Source organism: Cupressus sempervirens, chromosome 10 (genome assembly GCF_028749045.1).
Source record: "Cupressus sempervirens isolate cs-2001-9-10 chromosome 10, ASM2874904v1, whole genome shotgun sequence".
In the NCBI taxonomy this organism is placed as follows: domain Eukaryota; kingdom Viridiplantae; phylum Streptophyta; class Pinopsida; order Cupressales; family Cupressaceae; genus Cupressus; species Cupressus sempervirens.
Genome location: NC_143127.1, coordinates 783,952,935 through 783,965,884, shown reverse-complemented (window position 1 = coordinate 783,965,884; position 12,950 = coordinate 783,952,935).

Below are 12,950 nucleotides of genomic sequence, written 5' to 3'. Positions count from 1 at the left end.
TTGAATCTTTTGTATTTTGCATATGCAAGTAGTACTTTCGCTCCTTCCAATCTTGCAATGAGGGAAAACGTTTCATCATAATCAATTCTTTCTTCCTCTACACATCTTTTACATACAAGTCTTTCTTTTTTTATTGCAAATTTTCTATTTTCATTCAACTTATTCCTAAAAATCCATTTTGTCCCAATGACATTATTGTCCTTGTGTTTTGGTACTAAAAATCCATTTTGTCACAATGACATTATCATCCTTGTGTTTTGGTAGTAATGTATGAGATGTTGTCAACATCTCCTTGATGTATTTGAATCGAGTAATGTATACTCTACCTTTAACTTGTTGAACTTGTAAGCCAATAAAGTATTTTATGTCATGAAATATTGACATTTCAAACTCTTTCCTCATTCCATCAGCAAAAGACTTACACATCAATTCATTTCCTCCAAATATAGTATCATCAAAAAATGTTTTTGTTATTAAGACAATATCTTCAACTTCATTCTTCAAGTATACATTACTATTGTCACTAATACTTACTTCTAATCAAATAAGAATGTAACCATTCTTATCATGCTTGGGGTGCCTTCTTTAATTCATACAAAGATTTGTGCAATTTATATGCCATGTTCTTCTGGTCCTTTTCCATAAATCCTTTAGGTTGTTTAATGTAAACATCTTCCTCCATAATTCCATTAAAAAATGAAGACTTGATATCCATTTGATAGACCTTGGATCTTTTGTATGTTGCATATGCAAGTAGTACTTTCGCTCCTTCCAATCTTGCAATGAGGGAAAGCGTTTCATCATAATCAATTCTTTCTTCCTCTACACATCTTTTACATACTAGTCTTTATTCGTTTCTTACAAATTTTCCATTTTCATTCAACTTATTCCTAAAAATCCATTTTGTCCCAATGACGTTATTGTCCTTGTGTTTTGGTAGTAACGTTTGTGTGTATTTCTTATCAATCTATTTTATCTTTTCATTTATAGCATTAATTTAGTCTTCATTTTCAAGTGCTTCTATTATTGTTCTAGGCTCAAACTTGGAAATCAAACATGTGTTGTCTCTTAACATATTTCTTGTCATAGCTCCAACATTCTTATCTCCACTTATATGATTCTGTGAATGGTACTTTCTGACATAATCTACTAAAATAGACTCAGTTCTAGGCTCTCTATCATTTTCATCATTTACTCAAGCCTCAACTATTTTCTTAGTGTGCTCATGCATTGGCTCAGGTATTGTAGGATGTTTCTCAAGTGCTCTTTCCTATACATATACAATCCTTTGATAGTCTTAGGTTCCTTCTTGCTTTCCTTATCATTTTTAGCTGTAAACTCATCAATTCTCACATTTTCACTTTCAACCCTTATGTTAGTAACTTTATTAAAACACTTATATGCTTCTCTCCTAGTAGAATGTCCTTGGAATATCATTTCATCTCCTTTTGAATCAAACTTTACATTTCTATCATCTTTGTGAATATAACACCTACTTCCAAAGATTTTGAAATAGCTACATTCAATATGTGTCCATACTAGAGTTCATAAGGTATTTTGTTTGTACTTTTCTTCAATTGTACTTGGTTAAGGGTGTGGACAACAATACGAATTGCCTCTCTCTAGAATATTTTTGAAAATCCTTTCTCAATCAGTAGTCTTCTAGCACAACCAACAATAGACTTGTTTCTCCTTTTAGAAATGTCATTTTTTTGTGGTGTCCTAGGTGCAAACATTTTCCTTTTAATTCCATTCTTGTTATAAAAATTATTAAACTCTTTAAACATGAAATCACCTCCTCTATTAAATCTTAAACATTTTAGTTGCTTACTAGATTCATTCTCAACTCTTGCCTTAAACCATTTGAACATTTGAAATGCATCATATTTAACTTTTGGAAACATCGTAATCATCATTCTTGAATAATCATCAACAAATAGAATGACGTATCTATCACCGTGATAGATTTTGACTTTTGTAGGACCACAAAGGTCTGTATGAACCAAATCCCATATATCATTAGATGAATATGATTTTCTTGAGAAACTTGAATTATTCATCATACTGAATTGAAATTCTTTACACAGCATTATCAAGCTTATGTAAGCTCAATAAACCTCTCACTTTCTTCTTTCTACTAACTTTAATCATATTATCATAGTTCACATGACATGGCCTCTTATGCAATAACCAAATATCTTCAACTTTAGAAAACAAGCATGTATTTATAGTGGAATCCATGTAGAATAGATTACCTCTTGTTTGTTTACCAGTCCCAATCAATTTTCCCTCGGCATCAAAGATTCTCACTTTTCTATTTTGAAACTCCAATGGATGACCTATGTTATTCAACTATGCAACACTCAATAGATTGTACTTCAGACCTTGAACCCAATAAGAATTATCATATGTATTTAATATTTTCATTCAACATTAGTGAACTTGTTCCTTTAACAATACATGGTACATCATTTCCAACTTTAACAAACCCTCCATCATACTCTTCTAGGTTATTAAACCTATCAATATCACTAGCCATGTGATGTGAACAACCAATATCAATAATCCAAGTATCATTTTTTCTAATGAGATATAAGGGATTTTTCTTCTTTATACCTATCCTCCCTTGAATCTTCTTTCACAACAACATACACAACTTCCTCACCTTCATCTTGATCATTAGATTCTAACTCAGTGTGTTCTTCCTCAGTTATGTAACAAGACGCATTTCCCTTATCTTTGTAATCCTTATTCCTTTGGTAGTTTCTCTCCCTTTTGTCACTCTTATGATTTCTTCTCTTGTTAGGATATATAGATACAATATGACCAAATTTATTACATTTGAAACAAGTCAAGGGTAATTTTCCTTTGAGCTTTCCTTTTCATTTTTTTAGCCTCCTATATAGTATTACCTCTAGATCATTTTGTCTCACATCTAATTTGTAGTCACTTTCATCTCTTCTATTGTGAGTATTCTTATCTTTCCTTGAACTTCCAACAATTAGTGATGGCTTGAAAGAATTTTCTAACTCAAGTAAATTGTTACCAAAGTTACTCAACTCAAAAGTACTCAATCTACCAACCAAAGCATCAAGAGTAAGGTTATTACCATGGATAGATCTTAGTTCTTGAATAGATGATACTCTAATAACATAAATAGGTAACAAAGTTCTTAGTACTTTAATTACAACATCTTCATCACTTATGACTCCTCTAGTAGCTTTAATGGTGCTAACCACTTCCTTGATTTAGTTATTGTATTATGCAATGTTCTCTCCTTCTTTCGGCAATATTTAATCAAATTTTCCTCTTAGACTCTCAGCTTATGCCCTAAGCATGTTCTAATCTCCTCCATGAACAAGTGCAAGTTTATCCCACATCTCTTTCATAGTAGCACAACCTTTGGCATCATCAAATTCAACATCATTAAGAGAAGAAGCAATCTCTATTATCAATGTATTATGTTCTTGTATTTCCTTTATCTTCTCAATTATCATTGGTCCAAGTAGTGGTGAAGTGTGCTTGTTATGTAGATAGTACAATGCATAATTTCCAATTCTTGATAGGTATAATATCAACCTCATTTTCCATGATGAAAAGGTACATGTGTTAATATTGTGCACTTTTGAGCTATCATTTTACATGATGCTTAATGGTAGGAATCCTTTTGAACTCCTCTCTTAAAAAGCTAATCCAAGGATCAACTCCAAGGTTCTGGGTGATCTTGTGACCTATTGGAGTCCTCTCAGTTGAAGATAAATGTGAAAAGTAAATCCTAACAGACATAAACTACAGAAACAATGCATTTACAAGTTAAGCTTTTGAAAAGATCAGTAGGTAACCAATGAAAGTAGGAGCAGTGCTTTCTTAGTTCCACTAATGTAGTCATCAATGGGAATTTAGTAATCGTAAGATGTTTCACTTTTCATTAGATCGTAAGGCCATAGAAAATGCACCCATGCGAGACAAAAAGCTATGAAGGAACAAAATGGGTGATCTCTTCTTGAACTAGATACGTCAATGGAATTTTTATACTTGTAGCAAACATTAGAATCAAAAGATCGCACAACTAGAAACAATGCAATAAAACTTTTGGCTCAATTACACTCCATGAACATACATCAATAGAATATAACACACTTATGCAAGAATTACTTCACTCCACATGTGAGCACCAAAAGCATATATTATTGCAAAATAATGACAACCTAGAATAAATGTTACATTCCTAAATTTATAAGAAATCTTCTCCTCAGTTTCTACTGAGAGTGAGAGATATCTTTATGTAATAATATGCTTCTAAACTAATAAAACAAAACTAATTATGTACAAACTAACTCTCTAACTAGTGCTTAATAGGACTCCATCCATTTTTATATCATTAATTGGATGCATGAGCCTTTACATGTCTTAAAAAAAAAGGAAAACAAGAGAAAATAAGAAGAGAGCCTTCAGTTTATGTAGGAATGCCTAGAAGTGCCAAAAATAGAAGCTCCATCTTCACTAGGTGCCTCTCAGAGTTAAATTGTTGTCTAAATGTGCTTCCGATGCATGGAAAGCTCTAATTTTAGAATAGGAAGTTAACTATTAGTGCACCTCTAAGTTCTTCAAAATCTTCCAAAACACTACTAAAAAAGTGCACCTATGCACCTAGCATACCTGCGCACCTGATGCAACAGTGCACCTCGGAGGTTAAAAAATGCAAAATTTCACCAAGTGTCAAAATTGAAATTCCAACTTCTAGGTTTTGTTCCCCTTTATACAAAAGCTATGTCTAGATATTTTCCCTTGAATTTCTCAATTATCTCAGTGACTTGAGCCACATCTAATAAATCTAAGGCATTATATTTATCCTTTAATTTTTGCCTATAGTTATCCACTTCTTTACAGGTTTCTGCAAAATCTCTGAGTTTTGTGTCAAGCTCTAATAAAGCTTCTTCCATTCTGAATGCTTGTTGGATATCCTCATCATTAGAAACTTCATCAAAAAAAATTTGAAATCTCTTAACTAATACCTCTACTAGTATTAGTTTTTCCTGTGCATCATCCTCAAAAATGTCCAGACATGCATCACTATAATGTTTCTCAACTTCCAAAATTTGCTCTTGGGCTTGGTTCTTGAGCCTGTGAATCTTTGTATGTAATGACTCCATTACTTTATTGCCATCTGCAATCTTTTCAATCCAATCATCTATTTTATCTTGTTCCTCAGTTGCATATACATCCATCAGCATCTGATACCTTTGGCCTTTTATTTCCTGTAATGCCTGTTGTAGACATGTCAAGAGGCTTCATAGCATCGTATTTTACTCTTTTTTATTAGATCAAGACCAAAGGGGTAAATGGGAAAAGGATAGTGAAAGACTAGAATGAATGGAGGAAAATAGATATGAAGGCTAAACATGAAAAGAATGAAAACAAGAACATCATAAGATAGCCAAATGTTTGTGTATAGGTCAACATTGTCAAGATCAAAGAGAGAAGATAGAATGGATGAAAGATGTAGAAGAACTATTCATGATATTTGATTGTTAGGTTTTCATCATGGTACTTATCCAAGGTTCCAGGAAGGAGTGGTTTTCACCATAGGAAAAATTTATTTCTCTTTACTTTTGCTACCAAGGTGCCTAATTACCAGGTTTTGACCAAGGCACATTTTCAATTTTTTTCTTTCTTTTCTTTCTTTTTTTTTCAATTTTTTTTTTTTGGATGAAGTCAAGCTTTTTAGATAATTCTCCTTGAAAGTTTAAACCATGCCATGCAAAGGAGTTTAAATGATATGCTCAAAGATGTTAATAGGGAAAGGAAGATGGAAGACAAAAATGAGGATATGGCTTTATGCAAAGCGAGTGAGATTGGAAGATGGAAATGAAGGAAAGATCAACGTCAACACACACCTTGAATGTTGGAGATAGAATGGAGAAAACATGAATGAAGGAATACATGAAGGAATATGGTAAGTGAATAGAAGAGGTTGTGGTTTAGGCACATGGAATGGAAGAATGCTTTTGGAAGAAGATGAAGTGGAATTCTTTGGAAGCTTGAATGTCAATTCAATTGTTGTTCAACATTAGACTCTCTCAAGAGAGACTTTGAAATCCATATAGCCTTAGGCCTATTTTTATTTCTTTTTGATGATTTAGAGATAATATCTTTAATGATGGATTTTGCAACCCATACTTGTCTTATAATTTTTTTCTTAGATATCTCTTTTGACTTTATGACCCCATGTCAATTAGAGGAGACATGGTGGTCTTCTTTTTTATATGGATTCTTGAATTGCTTCTTTTTCTTGTATTGAACATTTGAGTTACTTCCAAAAGACTTGGGACTTGTGGAAGAAGAAGGATGATATAACTAGTTTAGGTGAGCGAGTGGATGAAAAGGATTCAAGGATATGCATCTACGTTGATCTTGAGGAAAGATAGGAGAGGGAGGGACATAAGGACCCATGATAGATGATGAATTAGGAGAGTTGGGAGGGGAAAGTGAAGGGACATAAGGACCCAAGATGAAAGGAAGACGTGAAGCATTTAGTATTGGTGGGGGAGGTCCAAGAATGGATGTGGAAGATGCAAAAGGGTAATCAATAAGTTCATCAACATCTATATGACAATCAAGGACATCAACATCTTTACAGCGAGCATTGGGATTTTCAATAGGATCATGAACATCTTGAAAAGGAGAAACTTCTTTGATAGGGGTACTTGAAGCTTGAGAAGACTTAGGAAGCGTAGAAAATCAAAGGGAACATGGAGTGGTAGAACAAGAAGATGCAAGACTTTGATCTTGACAAGGATCTTTTTGGATAGCATAAGTGTAGAGTTTTTCTCTTGATTTTCAATAGGCTCAACATTGGAAGTAACAACACTAATGTTAATAACCTTAAGGGAAGTATCATCTTTGGAAGGTGCAACTATATTAAGGTCATTTTGGTCATCAATAAGCTTAGTGGTGTAAGTAGTAGCTTGATCTTGCTTAGGAGAAGACTTAAGACATGGTGGAATGAATGAGGAAGGGCACAGAGGATCAAAAGGACCATGAAACAGATTAGAGACATTGTGAAAGTAATTAGATGACATGGAGGGTTCTTGATCTTGATCTTTCTTTATATTCTTTTCTTTATCATTTTTAGAGTCCACTTGACATGAAGCCACTGCTAAGGAGAAGGAATTGACATGAAGCCACTCCTAAGGAGAAGGAAGCATGTTGGAATTGTATGGAAGACTTTGGAATAGATGATGAAGGACTAGCTAAAGTAGGCATTATAGTGCATGAAGGCTTAGGCTCTTTAGGTTTAGCATTATAAAAAGTATTTGCAGCCAAGTGAAGTTTAGCTTGAGTTTCTTTAAGAGGTAGCTTTTGAGGATAACTATAGGGAACTGCATGAAAAGCATTGGGATCTTTGTTGGAGAAAGGATTGGTAGAAGATTTTAGAGAATTAGAATCTTTAGGGGATGTATGGATAGTGGTGGAAGTAGAAGATGGAAGGGAAGCATCAGAAGACAAAGGTTCAACATTAACATGATCTTGCTCAAGAGTGTAATCTTTATTTTCAGCATGAGGGTTCTTAGAAGAGGAACTCTTATGGCATTGATGTTTCATTTCAATGCAAAAAATGCTTTCTCTTCCTCAAAAAATAAAGATTTATCATTTAGGTATTGCTCACAAAATTTATCAATGTTGTTTTCAAAATTCAAATCATCTGAATTACCATTAATATCTATCTGTGACTCATCCCCTTAAGCACAAGCATAGGACTAGGAGGACTTTTAGGACTCATAGGAACATAATAGTCATCATCATCATAATCATTGTCACTATAGGCATTATAGATAGGCATATCATAAGACTTTTCATGTTGTCCATTATGGTATGTCTTAATAAGAGGAATAAGACTCTTGGTAGAAGTAGAAGAAGAATGATATCGTGAAGAAGAGGTAGGTGAAGACCTACACGAATTATATTTAGAAGAATCATGGTAAGACTTGGAATATGAAGAATGTGAATGATATTTAGAAGAATCATGATAAGACTTGGAAGATGAAGAATGTGAATGATATTTAGAAGAATCGTGATAAGACTTAGAACATAAGAAATGTGAATGATATCTAGAAGAATCATGGTGAGACTTGGAAGATAAGGAATATTTGGAAGAAGCATATCATGATATGATCTTATGTATGAAGCTAGCAAGAACATCTAATTTCTTCCCTTTTTCCATCATTTTTGTCACAAGGTTAGCATCCATATATCTATTGGAGTAACAACACTTTTCTAAATCAATAAGGAGGTCAAGTTCATATGTGCTCAAACAAGGGTCCCTAAGAAGATATTCAAGATCCATGCTTCTAGAAGAAGAAGAATCAAGCATGGAAGAAGAGGAAGGATGAATAGAAGGGGGTAGACTATATGATAATAGGAGGAAAAGAATCAAGAAGACACAAACAAGAGGAAGAATGGAAATGGGAAACTAGAAAGACATGGAAGATGAAGAAGAAAGAAAACCAAGAGTCATTTTTTGAAATTTAATACCATTTGAGTTTGTTTGAATGTTGAGCAACATGTAATAGCATTGTAACCAAAATGAAAGAAAAAGGTACTAGTTGATAGGATAACCCTAAGAAATGTTGGTAACAAGCTATGATAGAAAAAGCACTCACTTTTTCAAAGAGAAACGATAAAATATTGCAATAGGCATAAACCAACATTGCCACACAGGTGCCCACAATTTCAAGTGAATACCCTAGCACATATGGACTAGGAGGATTGATTTACCCAAATTTTAATTCATTAAAATTGAATTTTGATGAAAGTGGATGGACAAGAGATTACTAGGACTCTCCAAGCATAATATCAAAGAATCCAAGGTATATCTTTCTAAACAAAGATGGTCTCTAACTCACTGACTCCAAGCAAGGTCACTTGTGAAATCAATGATTACTAATTCAAGAGGTCAAAGCACAATAACCCAAGGTGAAAACAAGCTTCTAACAATGGGGTAAGTAGCCTAATCTAAACTAGATCAACCTAGGGAGATTGGAAATAATAGGACAACAAAGCAGTTTGATCATAAAGTCTTGACTCAGGAACTTAGATTTTGTTCATTTTAAATGCCCAACTAGGTGTATCAATAGATTTTTAATCATAAACCAGGCACACAAGACAGCAATCAAGGATTTTAAGCAAATGTCTTCAAATAATGAGCAAGGGATAAAGCAACTTTGCACATGAATAAGAATAGTGTCGTAGTATCAATCTAATCCCTAGAACCACTACTATGTATATTCTCAAAATATTTTCCAATCAAGCACATGGTCTTAGAATAGAAAATTTGGCAGCATTATGGTTCTTAGTAATGTTTAACTCTGCAACTTTTACAATCTAGAGTGGGTGAAATCCAATCTCGATGCACCAAGGTTTTGGCATATTCTAAGAATTTAATCAATCGAAGATACCAAGGAGATCTAACAGCCCAACAAAAGACTACACCTATGAGGGTTTCCCCCACAAGGACATTTATATAGTAGCTACTACTACCACGTCAAAAATGGCTATTATCGCTTGAGGTTTTGTCTACGTGGTTGACTCAATAAAGGGAATATCCACTACAGTTAACCATCTCTAATCAAGGAAGACTCACAAAGTAGTACCACATGGGGACTTGGTTTGGATTCAAAGGTTCTAAGTTTCTAATGTGCCCAAAAGGGAACAGAACATACTCCTCTACCCTCTTCACCTTACCCAAACATAATAAATTTGAAATCACCTCACCAAATTTTTGGAAAATCCAACAATAAACACTACCAATCTCAAAAGTAATGGATGTTGAGGACAAATCCAAGCAAAATAGTGAGATAATAAAAAATATCCTTCCCTACCTACAAGGGGATCCATCATCAAGAGGAGCTTCGCATGTAAAGTAAGTGAATGAAGCTCAGTCTCTCAAGATCTCCCAAATAGTGTTCATAGGACCTAATTAATATGTGAAACATAGATGCATGAAAGCAAATCTAGATCCAATTTTAGAGCATCAAATGAAGTGTGAATCTATGAAAGCATATGAAAGCACTCAAGTCAAACACATGAGATGTTCCTTTTAGTTCTAAATCCAAATGTTATAGAGATTCAAAAAAATACCTGATAATCCTTGAAATGTGTCTTTTCTCTATTGTACCTTTCATTTATGCTTGAACACTTGCTCACAATGAACAAAGCAACAAGCAAAACAAGCAAACACAAGATTTGAAATATATATCCAACTTTTGCAAAACTAGGGTTAGATCTGAAAATCTGAATTTTAAAAGTGATAATAATTAGCAAATAATTCAAATGAAAGCTCACATCATGCATTTATCCATTGTAAAAATTAAATGCAAGCTATTCATTAAATGTCCTTTTTTAATATTGATTTTTGACCAAGTCATCAAGATTGGACCTATATGATATATGAATTTAAATTCAAAACTCTAAATATAGAAAAGAGACCCCTCTCAAAAATTAGAGAGCTTTCGAAAAATGTTAGAATATTGAAAATATCATTTCATTTGTGCTCTAGGGAGCCATTTTGTCAAAATAGACCATTTTTAACAAATTGAGTGGTTGAGCCTTAATATGATCCCTAAAATCAAAACATAAAGAACCAACCCTATTTATAACTCAGAGACCTTTCTAAAAATGCAAATTTTTCCAAAAAATGTGTTAATTTGCACCCTAAAAATGAATTTTCATAAAAAAATAAAGAAAAAATTATTAAAATTTTGAAAATACTTCAAAAAACTCTAAAAAGTGGACTATAGCTTTTTTGATGTGTTTCCAACTTGCAAAAAATATTCAAACCAAAACACCAAGCCATTTTGGAGATATGATCAAATCTTTAAGATCTAGGATTTTTTGTCTCCAAAAAAATCCATACAAGAGGGTTAGATCTAAAAATATCCAAAACCAACAAGTAAAGGTGGGTTGCCCCATGGTGGGTGTCAAAACATGTGTGCTTAAAATGTGAACACACTTCTATGAGTCATTATATCCAAGATTTGCTCAAGAATGAAGTCTTGAATGGCAACTCATAGCTCTCTATTCATGGACTACAAGGGTTTGTAATGGAGGCCCTTAGTTTTGACCTAGTTTGTGCCCATGTAAGTACACCATAAAATGAGAAATTCAAATATCCAATATGCATGCAAATGAAGATGAAAACTAATCTATATGATAAAAATGCAAAACAATGCAAGATATAATCTATGAAAGCAAGATCTAAACTAATATGGAAATGCAAGGATGGATCATGATTTTGGAGCCATGGATGCATGACAGAAGAAGACAAGAAGATAGAAGTTCTCCACAAAAAGCTTTAATATTTAAAATTCTTCTTCAAAAATTGCTCTCCAAACCTACAGCATAACAATAGCCTAGAGTGTGTGTATGTAAAATGAGGAGAGGAATCTCCCATATAAAGAAGATTGGATGATCAAGATTAAGAGGCAAAAAGATTTAATCAAGGGTGGAGAAATAATGATCTGTGGGAAATAAAGGTCCACCAATGAGAAAATAGGAAAAGAATTAAATGGAATCCCACTTAGAAATATGTGCATTTAAGTGTAGAGGAATTTTTATTTTTTATTTATTTTATTTCCTTTTTAAGTGGGGATTTATTTAATTAAAAGGGAGCAAGATCTTTTAATTAAATAGGAAATATTTAATTAGATTAAAAGAGGGGTTTTTCTCTTAATTAATTAAATATGGATGAATTATTTAATTAAAAGAGAGGTTTTCTTTTAATAAAATGGGACTTAGGATAAAATGATCAACCTTAGAAATGAAATAATCGAATTTGATCAAGGAAATTGATTTCAATTGATTTAATAAAATATTGCAAACCATTGATTCAGGAAATTGATAAATTGAATAATGGTTGTCCATAGTCTAAGCGACCATTTTAGAGTACATACACCTACAAGTCTTTTCCCGAGGTATGCACTTCATCCATTAAACCAAAATATTGATTCAAAATTGCTACTAATTTGTCTGCATTCTCCTGCATAACATGTAATAACTTCAGATTTCCTTGAATAATTAATATGCCTTTGACCTCAAAACATTTTTGCCATTGCTGACAAGCTCTCAAAAATGGGTCCAACTACACCATACCCCTATCTCTTCTTTAAATTGCCAAATTTAAGGTTTCCTTAGGGTTTGTGGGATCCAAGGGACCAACAACTTTGCTCAAATATCCCTTTGGGATTTTGTTTTTCCATTGAAGTATTATCAATTCTACCTCATCCTACTCTAAACTTCTAAACACTTTCTTCATCCTTGTTGTTACCATCAACTTCATAGTTTCCAAGGTTGGCTTCCCAAGCATAACTTCCTAGATCTGATAATCCCTTGGAGTTAATTCTTTAACATTTGATTGTGGAGGAGGGATAGCTACATGAGCAAAAAGGTCTTGATTCTAATCACTCATAAGAAAGGCTAGCGCTTGGGTATCCTTTGGAGGTGAATCAAGCTTCCTTAGAACTTCTATCAATTCCATTCTATCCTCCTCCTCAGTAGTGCATTTTTGTTTCATGTTTCTTATTACTTCTTTTCTGAGCCACCTTAGGATATGTTGTACTAGAGATTTACCTTTAGAGGATGAAGGATTTTTCTCAGCTATAATCTTCCCCTTATCAGTCCTTTCTGGAGTCTTCTCCCTCTATGAGATATCAACACCTGGAGTCTCAATATCTATGGAGCCAATAGTTCTCACCTTGGTGTCTTGGGAAGTTTGATGTGGTTGTTCACTTACCTATCCTTCTTCCAACACTTCATTGGTGGATACTCCTTGTGGCTCTTCTTCACGTTCTTCTTAGACTTGTTCAACTTTTGTACCTAGAGGAAGAGGGTAGTTGATACCTTGTCTACAGAGAATTTGACTTGTACTTGGGATGCCAAAACTACTTCAGGTC